Source organism: Cryptomeria japonica, chromosome 10 (assembly GCF_030272615.1).
Source record: "Cryptomeria japonica chromosome 10, Sugi_1.0, whole genome shotgun sequence".
Lineage (NCBI taxonomy): Eukaryota > Viridiplantae > Streptophyta > Pinopsida > Cupressales > Cupressaceae > Cryptomeria > Cryptomeria japonica.
Genome location: NC_081414.1, coordinates 330,703,942 through 330,715,842, shown reverse-complemented (window position 1 = coordinate 330,715,842; position 11,901 = coordinate 330,703,942).

The window sequence follows — 11,901 nt, the reverse complement described above, 5'->3', positions numbered from 1 at the left end:
GCATTTGCCAAGTGCGGCGAGATGTGCCTCTTCCGTGCTGTAAATGGACTAGTCGTCCAAGAATGCTTTGAAGTTTCCTACGGACATTTTGTCAAAAATATGGAGGATTATCCGTTGGAAGGTAGCTGGCGCATTGCACAACCCGAATGGCATCTAGTTGTATGCATAGACGCCATCTTCTATGACAAAGGTGGTCTTCAATTTGTCCTCCTTTGCAATGGAAATTTGATTATATCCGGAGAATCCATCCTTAAATGAATAAATTTCATGGCTCGCTACTTCCTCGAGGATGGTGTCTGTGAATGGTATGGGAAATGGATCTTTAATTGTGACAACATTCAAACACCTGAAGTCTACACAAATTCTTATCTGATTGGCCTCCTTTTTCAAGGATATCACAATGGGTGATACCCATTCGCTAGTCTGGACCTTGAAGATGATTCCTGCTTCGAGCATGCGGTCAATTTTGTCATTTACCCTAGCGGCATAATTTTTGTTCATCTTATATGGCCGCTTCCGTACAAGCACGGCTCCGAGAACCAGAGGGATCCGGTGTACACAAAGTTCTTGTGGTACCCCTTTGAGGTCTTTATACGTCCAGGCGAACACATCCTTGTACTCTGTGAAAATTTTGAACGTCGTCGTCGACCAGAATATTTTTATGTTCTGAAGTTTCTCCAAGGTTTGTAATTTTAAGTGTGAATTCCTCGTACCTTATGGGCTTACTCTTGTCAAACTGGTCCACTGGTGCGTCATCCACAAGGGCATCCCCTTCCTTGTATTGTCCGTACTCTGGCGGGAACTCATTCTCGTTAGGTTCTTCTTCGATCTCCAGCACATTGCACCTGTACAATAATTCATAGTCTTCCATTTGCCAATGGAAGAGCCCTCTCAAATAATTTGTCTTGTCCTCAAAACAGGCTTGAATTCCTAAGATGCCTTCGTCATCTGGTTCCCTGCCATCCTTCCCTTCGTCTGTACCATCGTCCCCGTTGGACTCTGACTCTGATGCCAACTCTTCACTAACCAGTTGGGTTTTGAGGTCAATGATATATCTTCTGCCGGCCTTTTCCATGGACAAGGTGTTCTTTTTCCAATTGTGGTTTGCTTTTGTTGCGACCAGCTAGCCTCTGCCAAGGATGGCATCATATCCCTTCTTCTTCAATGGGATGACCACAAAGTTCAAGATGAACGACTGTGTTCCGATCATCACTGGCTGCGCCATGAGTGTGCCAAGCGGCTTGATGCCATGTTGGTCTGCTCCCAATAAATTAAAGGTGGACAGCCAGAGAGTAGGTTTGCCCAATTTTTTCCATGTTTCCTCTAGCAAGACATTTACTCCCGACCCGTCGTCGACAATGGTGTCGGTCAAGATGGTGCCCAATATACCCATTTCCACCATTGTTGGGTGTCTACCATTGTTGATCGTAAGGGCTAATGGGTTTGTCGCCGTCTCGCCAAGGTCGTCCCTTCCATGTGTTGGTCAACCGACTGGGGTTATCAATACGGATTGCAGAAGTGTCATCCGCAAGTGTGGCATACTTTCTAGGAGATCCTTCATTTTGACGGGTATCTCCACCTGTAGCAGTTGGTTTATAATATTTGTTTTTGCTTCAGAGCGAGAAGTACCTGCAAGCCCATGTGTGTCCTTGTTTGTCGACATCTCCTTCTCCAATTCCGCTCGTGCCTCCAGTGCCTTTCGTTTTTCTGTACGAGGATCTGGGTAAGTGGCTGCTTTCATCTTGGATCTTGTTATGGCGAGCACATCCTCTGTTTCTACATTCAACAAATTCACTCCAGATTTCGGACAGTTGCCATCGTCATGGTCCCCCGGACCGCACCACTTGCAAAGTTTTTGTGGCACTTCCTCCGCCGTACAGTCTCTGGCAAAATGCCCCCATTGGTTGCAAGCTCGACATTGTATCATTGGCTGACCTTTAGCGTCGTATTGGATTCGGCTTCTATTATTAGTATTATTATTATTGCCTCTTCCTCCTCACCTGTTGTTCTGATAGCCGCCAGATGACGCATTGTTGATCGCAGGCTGGGACGTGCCGGCTGGCGTAGATGGTTCCGTAAAGAGAACTTGCTGGTTACGGGTCCTCATATTGTACGGACACTCCTTGGTAAGGTGTCCGACAATCTGACAAATATCACAAAATGCTTTGTTCGGACAAGACCCCTTGGTGTGTCTGTCGCTGCGGCAGTCCGTGCACCATAAATCCCCTTCATCGGCTTTGCTTGTGCTTCCTTTGGTCTCCTTCATCTCTCTCATCATTCGCTCCATATCTTTCTGGAGAGCCCATACCTTCCGATTAGACTCATCATCATTGCTACTACTTTTGTTAGAAGAGGAATCGTCGTCTAACGAGGATTTCTTTTTCTTTTTCTTGGACGTCTTATACTCGCTTTCTAAATCCATTGCCCTATTATAAGCGTCGATAAATGAAGAGGGAGGTACGATCTTCATTTTTCGTCTAAGAGATGTCTTCAGACCTTCCATGAACCACCATTTTTTTAGTCTGTCTGCGGGTTGGTTCTCCATTTTTCCTAGTAGCTCTTTGAGCCGTCGGCTGTAGGTTCGAACCGTCTCGTTCTTCCTTTGTTTCGTGTCGTAAATTTCGGCTACGATCTCATTATGTCTCTGAGGAGATGAAACTCTGCTTGAAATTCCTTCTTCAAGTCAGGCCATGTGCTAATTTTAGCCTTCTCCGTATCGGAGAACCAGTCGATGGCCATGCCCCTTAGGGTTGCGGGAAACTGTGTTACCCACTCATCCTGATCGGTAACACCATTCACTCCCCAAATTGTTTCACAAGTGCGATAGTGGCGGACAGGGTCTTCTTTCCCGTCCCCATGGAACTTTGGAAGTTTTTTTTTTTGCAACATGCCTTGTCTTTTTACTACTGGTGGCTGTTGTCCTACTTCGGATGGGTTAGATCCTGTAAGATGTGCTTGACCGCCGTGCCCCGGTGTCCCTCTGACACTCCCGGCAGCCCGGTGTTTTCTCCCTCCCTTGCCTCCTCCTACTCCGTGGAGTTTTCCTAGCCTCTGGTGTGCATGACAAGTCCCTCAAGTCCCTCAACTAAGTTTTAGTACACTCTATCCTGCGGAGGGTTTCCGCAAGTAACTCCTCCCGACTCCGTGGGTGGCTATCGGCCTCACCGTCCCCTTCAGAACGTTCCTCCTCCCTTTGCTTATACCTTTGTCGCCTTTCCGCTTGCTGTTCAAGGATCAAGGCACGTTGGGCTACTACACATTCATCTATATACTCTTGTTTATTTTTGTCTTTATTCAATGTATTGGGCATTAATTCCAGTACGACTTTATATATAACAACGACATATAAAAAGCAGAACACTTTTATTCATTCATCCTGTGGGATACAAGTCTATGTCAACAATATGACATAATTATTACAATGAGTGTTCTTTATTCCGCCACATACGGCTCAAGGTCCAAGTGTCCTGTCCCATGCCATCCTGTTGCACTTCCCAACGATGGTTGTTTTCTTCATACTGTTGGAGGATCTGTTGGCATTGTTCTTCGCAAGCAATTTCCTCTAGGTGAGCCCGCTATGCGAGTGAAGCCTGTGCGAGCAATCGGGGGAGGTGGTTCATCAACTGATTCACTGCAGGGCTAACTTCTAGTGCCGTCCACACACCACTTGTTGGAACTTCCGCCTCTGTGGCCTCTCTTCGGACGTAGGTTTCGATGGCCACCTAAAGCAGGATTGAAAATTCCCTCGTTGTAGTATCTTCTCCGTTGTAGAGCTCTGTTAGTGCGTCGTCCGCCTCAGGGTTAATATTGCTCACGGGTAGGCCCATCGTGTCTGTACGCCATCCGCTCCTTTTTCCCGAGTCTGTCTAGGCAACAACGCCAAATGTTTTGCCAATAAAGTGTAATTCAATGTATTGCAGAAATAATAGACATAATAGAATACAACATGCCAGAATATAAAGAAACTTTGATCTTCATTGATTCATAATAATGTCAGTACAATGACAATGACCATACTAACTCTGTCTCCATGACCAAGGACTCGCTAATATATAAAGGTGACTGATCAGTTACCTGGTGTCAACTGTCGACAACCGATGGGTTAACTGCCATCATTAACTCTAATTACATTAAATGTCTTATTGCTTAATTACCCGACAACAACAATAGAAGGGCAAAACTGAAAAAAGACTCAACGTGAAACAAAGAGAAACCCTAAATGCAATGTGAAGGTTGATAGTTTTCAACTCTTACTTCCCTCTAAATGCAAAAAAGAACTTTATTTTGACTTTATCCAATGTAGAAAATATGGCTTTTGAAAGCTTTGACCTGCTAAAAGGAGGAAATTAATGTTTAAACTTATTCTTATTAAGAAAAATATATTTGCCTTCATATCTTGACCCCTTCTATTGTTTAAAATCCCTCCAAAACCCTCCTAAGAAGACTTAGGGCTCATTTCAAGACTATTTTGATCTGGAAACAACAAAATAGGTAACAATATTATATTGTGTTTATTTAATATTGGGGAAAGTAAATTTACAAAGTTCCCAATATTAGATGTGGGGTCAATGGGGTAGGTAATTGGTGCAGGAGCACCTAGTTGGGTAAAATTCCCATTTTTGAGTTTTTAATGCTTTCATGTTTGTAATGTCTTGTGATAGGTTGTTTATGTTGTTTTAGGTTGTTATGAGTCATGTGCAGTGTTTTTTATCTCATTTTGGGCTTAAGAGATCAAATCTTGCATTTCAGGCCTTGAGTTGACAATTTTTGGCAAAAATGTGCAAAATTCCCAAAAAGGTCTTCTAATGCTTTCCAAAGCATTGGAACATGTTTGTTAGGTGTTTTTAGGCATGTCTAAGTTTATTAGACAAGTTGACAAGGTTAGATTGTCAAAAATGCCTTTTTGAGCAAGAAATATTGTCATTTGGCTCAAAAAGTTGTCAAAATTGTCAAATTTTGTGTTTTTCTTGCAAAACGTGGTTATGGAAGCTTCAAGTCCATACTGAGCTTGATAACCAACTTGGTGGACTATAGAAACACCTCTCTTTGCTTTAAAAAGGGTTGGTGATTGTTAAAAGCAAAGTTTCTTCAATAAAATCAGAAAATAATGGCTTTATGACTGGTTTTTTGTATCTTTTAGTGAAATGGTCAGTACTGTACCTTTTTAATCTGTACTGTACCTTTGGGAAAGTGTTCATGGTACTTGTGTAATTCTTTGTAGTTTATTGTGATATTGGTTTCTTCGAAAAGTTTGATTTTACAAAATTATTTCTAAAACTGGGTGCTTGCTGTCCTGTCAAGGGTTTGAAGCTCCAAAATGACTCCACTTGACTAATCCATGCTTGGGATCCCACAATATGGATTCATTCAAGTTGGAATTCATGTATATACTGTACATATGCTCTATATTGTGCCAAGAGTGTGGTTGGAAGAAGAACTTGAGCGAATACTAGGCAAGTGTTGATTGCTTGGCTAGTAACATGAACAAAAACTCAAGATTTGCACCCAAAAGCAATTTGGAGTGAACAAATGAATGAGGAAGAGGTCTGGACATGTGACCAAGGTTGTTTGGCATCATCTTGAAGTGTTAGAATAAGATTTTTCCATTCAATCATTCTAATTTTGTAAACAAAACAGTGAGTTCATTGTTTTTGTGAATTATACTTGTCAAATGCTCATGGAATGTTGTAAAGGCATAATCCAAGCCTTGTATTGAAGAAGGCAATGTAATAGGGAATTTTATTAGTGTTTTTCAGACCTCCTTGAGGTATAATTTCAGATCAAACACCTTGTGATGCAGGCCTAAAGAAGGAGCAGCAATATGGCTGGTAAAGGGCAGTGATTTGACTGTCACAGGGACAATTTTCTGATTTTTCAATTAGTATGCCAAATGTTTGGCAAAATGACAAGTGGCAATGGCTTGGATAGTGTTCTCCAAGGTGTGGCAGACTGTACCTTTGGGAAAGTGTTCATGGTACTTGTGTAATTCTTTGTAGTTTATTGTGATATTGGTTTCTTCGAAAAGTTTGATTTTACAAAATTATTTCTAAAACTGGGTGCTTGCTGCCCTGTCAAGGGTTTGAAGCTCCAAAATGACTCCACTTGACTAATCCATGCTTGGGATCCCACAATATGGATTCATTCAAGTTGGAATTCATGTATATACTGTACATATGCTCTATATTGTGCCAAGAGTGTGGTTGGAAGAAGAACTTGAGCGAATACTAGGCAAGTGTTGATTGCTTGGCTAGTAACATGAACAAAAACTCAAGATTTGCACCCAAAAGCAATTTGGAGTGAACAAATGAATGAGGAAGAGGTCTGGACATGTGACCAAGGTTGTTTGGCATCATCTTGAAGTGTTAGAATAAGATTTTTCCATTCAATCATTCTAATTTTGTAAACAAAACAGTGAGTTCATTGTTTTTGTGAATTATACTTGTCAAATGCTCATGGAATGTTGTAAAGGCATAATCCAAGCCTTGTATTGAAGAAGGCAATGTAATAGGGAATTTTATTAGTGTTTTTCAGACCTCCTTGAGGTATAATTTCAGATCAAACACCTTGTGATGCAGGCCTAAAGAAGGAGCAGCAATATGGCTGGTAAAGGGCAGTGATTTGACTGTCACAGGGACAATTTTCTGATTTTTCAATTAGTATGCCAAATGTTTGGCAAAATGACAAGTGGCAATGGCTTGGATAGTGTTCTCCAAGGTGTGGCAGACTTCCTCAGTCAGTTTTAGGCCTTGGTTCATGAAGGAGTTGACAAATCAAACTTTGCAAACTCAAAACCCCCACTAAACCCTTCTTTTGTGCCATAAAAAGTGGGCAGTCATTAAACCTTCCTCATGGAGCTCAAGACCTGAAAAATATTCAAGCATAGACCTCCTAGACATCACCCAAAACAAGTTTTATAGTGGAAAATCCCATCATTGGGCTAGGTGAGCAAAAAAGAGCCAATTAGGCCTCCACGGGCTAGTAGCCCTTTGTTGCATAACACACAAAAATGACAGTTTTTGAAAGAATGCTCAAACCCGTTTGTAAGGAGGATTTGGGAACTTGTTAAACCTTATGTGATCATCCTAATACAATGAAACAAATGTCAAATGGATCCTTGGACAACGTGTAGCCCCTTTGGAGGTTTTGGATCCTTTGGTTGCCTAGTTGAGTAAGCCAAGGCTATGGGCCTTAAACTAAGCTTTAAGCATCAAAACTGGAATAAAACCTTGCTGCCCTTACTTGTCCATACAAAAGACCCCTAAAGAACTCTGAAACAAAGGGTTGAATGCCAAAGAACAGAGATTGAGGGTGTGTAGATGGGTGGAGTGAGAAATTTGAGTAGATTTTGAGCATGGGAGTGAGCCTTCACCAAAGGGGAGTTTGTTAGAAAAGTGATACATGAGTTGCCTGGTACTACAACCACAAGAAGGACTTCATAAACACATACAGTAGACTCAAACAAGTCTTTGGGTAACATATTGAACCTTTTCAGCAAATTAGCCTTTTGAGCACTTACCTATCAAGCTCCCTATTAGTAACCCATGTTTTTAGCACATAATTTTAATGTAATGCCACTTGGTGGTTTTGTGGGAACTTGTGTCTATAAAAGAAGCCACAAGGGTAGTTGTTTGGGTAAGACAAAGTAGCATTTGTGAAGGTTGGAAGCATGACATAGGATGTGTAGTTACATGCTTTTGTTAGGACCCGGAAGGCAACTGAGAGGGGGGGGTGAATCAGTTGTCAATTAATTTCAACCCAAATATAACTTACTTCAACATAATACTTAATAACGGTAAACCAAACTTAATGTCGGTTAACAGATTAACAGTTAATATCAATACCGGTGAAACTTAATGCATGAAACAGAAAGAGAAACAACATCCACAACACATAACACAAAGATTTTGATGTGGAAACCCTATAAGGGGAAAAACCATGGTGGGAAACCTTACCCACAATCAGATGATACTACTGCAGATAGTATGTGTATACAAATGAGGTATGCACATGCAGAAGGCCAACCGCTTAGAGCACACTGCTCAAATGGGAGTCGCAATGACTACAGTAGGATGGTTAATTCCTAGAATAATGTACTACTCAAGATAGCATCTCCAATGCTGGATTCAATACCGGTTAAGCTCTAACAAACACCTTCAAACCTTCCTTGAACCTTCTCTTATGGTTTGCTCAAATGATCTTCAATATTCGCATATACCATGTTACATTACCATACCATAACCTTACATATCATATCCTCTTCTATCTCATCTCAAATGAGATCTTACATATATACAAAACCTAAGACCAAATGTGTAGGTCGACTCACTAAGAATATTACAATTAAATCAATTACAAACAAGTCTAGATGTGATGCATCATGTTGGCTCAATACATTTACAACAATATCCAATCAATAAATCATCTCCATAGCGTGTTGTGTTGATCTGGAATAGATAATGCATACCGGTCCATAACCTAAACCAATCTGTCGGTAATAGCAAATATGTCAACCCGATTAGACCATTAACCAAAATACCAAAACCAAGTATCCAAACCATGTCTTTGACATAATCAAGTGATCTCCAAATGATAACAAATCATCATCAGTGTCGGTGAACAATATAACTTGCCAATGGACAATATACCGATGACTGTGCATAAGTCACTGAACTTGCCAGTGAACGCAATGTGTTGGTTCAACATAGCCAAAGATCTACAGAAGGATAAGTGTTGACATCAATGACAAAATTAATGCAACACATCCATAATACCAACAACTTGTTCACATGGAGTGCTTGGTGACAGCTAGGATTCGAAAGTTTTCATGGTGTATTTTAATGTTGCATTGTTGATAATACATGGATGATAGATGCTTTTAGAGGTTGGGTTTTTCCCTTATGAGGGTTTTCCCAAGGTATATCTTGTGTCAACTTTGATGGGTACATGTTGTCTATTCTTTGCATATGGATTGTAAGTGTTTATTTGCTTGATTTCTCAATTAGATTGTGTGGAAATTGTTATATGTATGAATGAAAGTTTCCTTTCAAACCTATCATTAAATCTTAGTGGGTTGTTTAACCACCTTGATTTTCTTCCTCTTATTTTCACTTCTAAATCTCTACAGGTGATTGTGTTAACAACACACATTATTATGCTCACGCACATTTACACACTAAAAACAATATAATATTAAGTTGTTTCTGAATAGCTTAATATTTTCTTTTATTTTAACAAAAAGCCTATAACTTATATATTATGTTAATCTATATAAAATAACAAATATACATTATAGTATCAGTTTCAAATGGGCCCCATACACATGGCCATGTAGTTTGACAAGAATCTCAACTCAAACATGATTTACATTGAAGCCAGAATGATCTATGCCCGAAATTTCCAGCTACTGGTTCATACATCTTTAATTACATCATAGCTCTTATAGACTTTACAAAAAATATCACAGCCCTTATAGACTGTATAAAAAAACATATGGAGACCCTAGAGTCGAAAATCTCAAGATGGTCTATTACCAATCAATCTTCCTACATTGGCACTGCTTCAACCAAATTTTCACCTTGTTGCTCCTAAGTTGAAGGTGGACGTTTCCTTGGAGATGGTTTAGTCTTAGGGTGACGAACGTGAGACAGAAGGAAGGAGATTGAAAAGTAGACTTCTTTAATTCAGACTGAAAGACACTCACTGATATCCTTCAAATTGTGTCTAATAGCTTTGTTGAGGTCAACTACTTGACTGCATTTCCCAACAAATCGCCCTCGAGGAATTCTTCTTTCACAGACTGAGCTGAGATGTGAGCCAAAATTAGGAAATATTGTGTCAATTTGAAGCAATTTGACAAAAACACCGAGAGAACCTGGGATGGGAACATTAATCTTGTTGCTTGAGGATTTAAGATGCCTTGTCCAATAACATTTGAGATGGACTCTGCGACATTGGGGCAATCAATTGTGAAGTCTTGCTACAAATGAGCAAGAGTGAACGACCCTGAGACTGGACATTCCCAGGTTCGAATGGGTATCAACACTCCGTAACGAGGAGTTCAACCGCATAGAGTCGTTGATCACTTGCCACTTTGGGTTGAATAGATGAAACAAAAATATGCATGTTAAGGAGAGAGATGACACATTTATTTGGAGAGGACCTAACAAAGCAAAATTGGTGAAGGAATGATGAAGGTTGTGTGCAAGTGTACGAGCCCCTACCTTCGAAATGAGATCAACCTCATATCATCTTTTACACAACAAAGTGCATCACTTACAATAATACACCATGTTAAACCAAAAACCAAAAAATAAGAATGTCGATATTCCTTTTCACAACAAGGGTTTTCATAGTCACACTATCCCAAATGGATACACAAGCACAATCATTACCCCACAAAGGTCATTAAACATTCCCACACAACAAAAATTCAAGACTTCAAGAAGGTTTTCACACATGAAAGCAACCCAAGGGATTGATTAACCTCACAAATATGCATTCCTCAATATACACATGCAAGGAAATAAATTGGGAAATAACATACATAAACTATAACACACAAACAAATAAAGGCTCTACACATGCTCTTACACAAGTAGAACATACACCTTAGAGTGAATATTTTTTCTTGAAAAAACATAAGAATGACCGACGTTTAAGATAAAACATTGGCATGTTACACTAAACACTTATGTGCACACAAAGTGTCATGTCAAGCGCAATGCCCATAAATCATCAATAGTCTAGATGACATCACCCTTGCTTCAAGCAAGGAGGCACAAGTGGAAGATTTTCAAATCATGTGACTATGTTAGCAAGATGATCTTATGAGAGAGTGGAGCTTCACCACTATGATGATCGAGTCTTGTCCATGTCTAGATTCTCTCATGAACACAACACAAGGGTGGGACGGATAAATCATCTACCACAAATCTACTCCCTAAAAACACTCAATGGTGTTACAATACCAAGGGAAATTTATGCAAGAGGTGGGACAACTAGGAGATACCATACATTGACTAGTTTAGGTGACCACTAGTTCTTATACATGGAGTGCGATGAGGATGACAACTACTTCCAATATGCTCCATTACAACTCAAATTACACTCAGATGTAAGGGGAAAACCTTCACACAAGGTTACTTGACTAGGAGGTGCAAGCCTCCAACAAATTGGAATGACAATCAAAGAATTTTATGCAAAGATAGGTTTCCTAATGAAAACTTGGGAATATCTCCCAAACAATGACCAAGTGTCAACTTTGTAAAGCTTAATAAATACAAGTGAACAAAATTTCTAAAAAAGTTTTTCGCCAAAAAAAATACTAGAAGTGCATCTACAAGGATGGGTATAATACTAGATTTGATAAATGTGACAACATTATAATGCATTTCAAACTTTGTAATGGTCTCTTCCATATATTATACAAGGATTTATGCAATTTTGTGATGGATCATTAAGCATGATTGCTATTGATCTCATTTAATCGGTGCATGTAAATGCATAGCTCATTACTCCTTGCGGTTATAATTTGATTTTCTTTTGACATGTTGTGACTCTATTGCCTAGTGGATAGGCACCCATCCTAAGAACTAATGGTTAATCACACCTTAGAAAAAACCAAAATTTATAACCAATAGTGTAGGAATCATTTTTAGTCATTATGCAGTTCATGATTTAGTAGTTTACATAGAAATACTAATTGTGAGCTTTATTGAATCTAAATCAATTTTGTGAATCATTTTCTTGTACCCTTATCTAGCAATTCTACAATGATGTTCACATCAACTATATAATAGGTCATTTTTGTTTTTGGTTTACATTTAATCTAGTTGCAACCTTTGGAGTTAAACTTACTTTGGACACAACCGTAAACATTACACCTTGCAACATACTCCAACA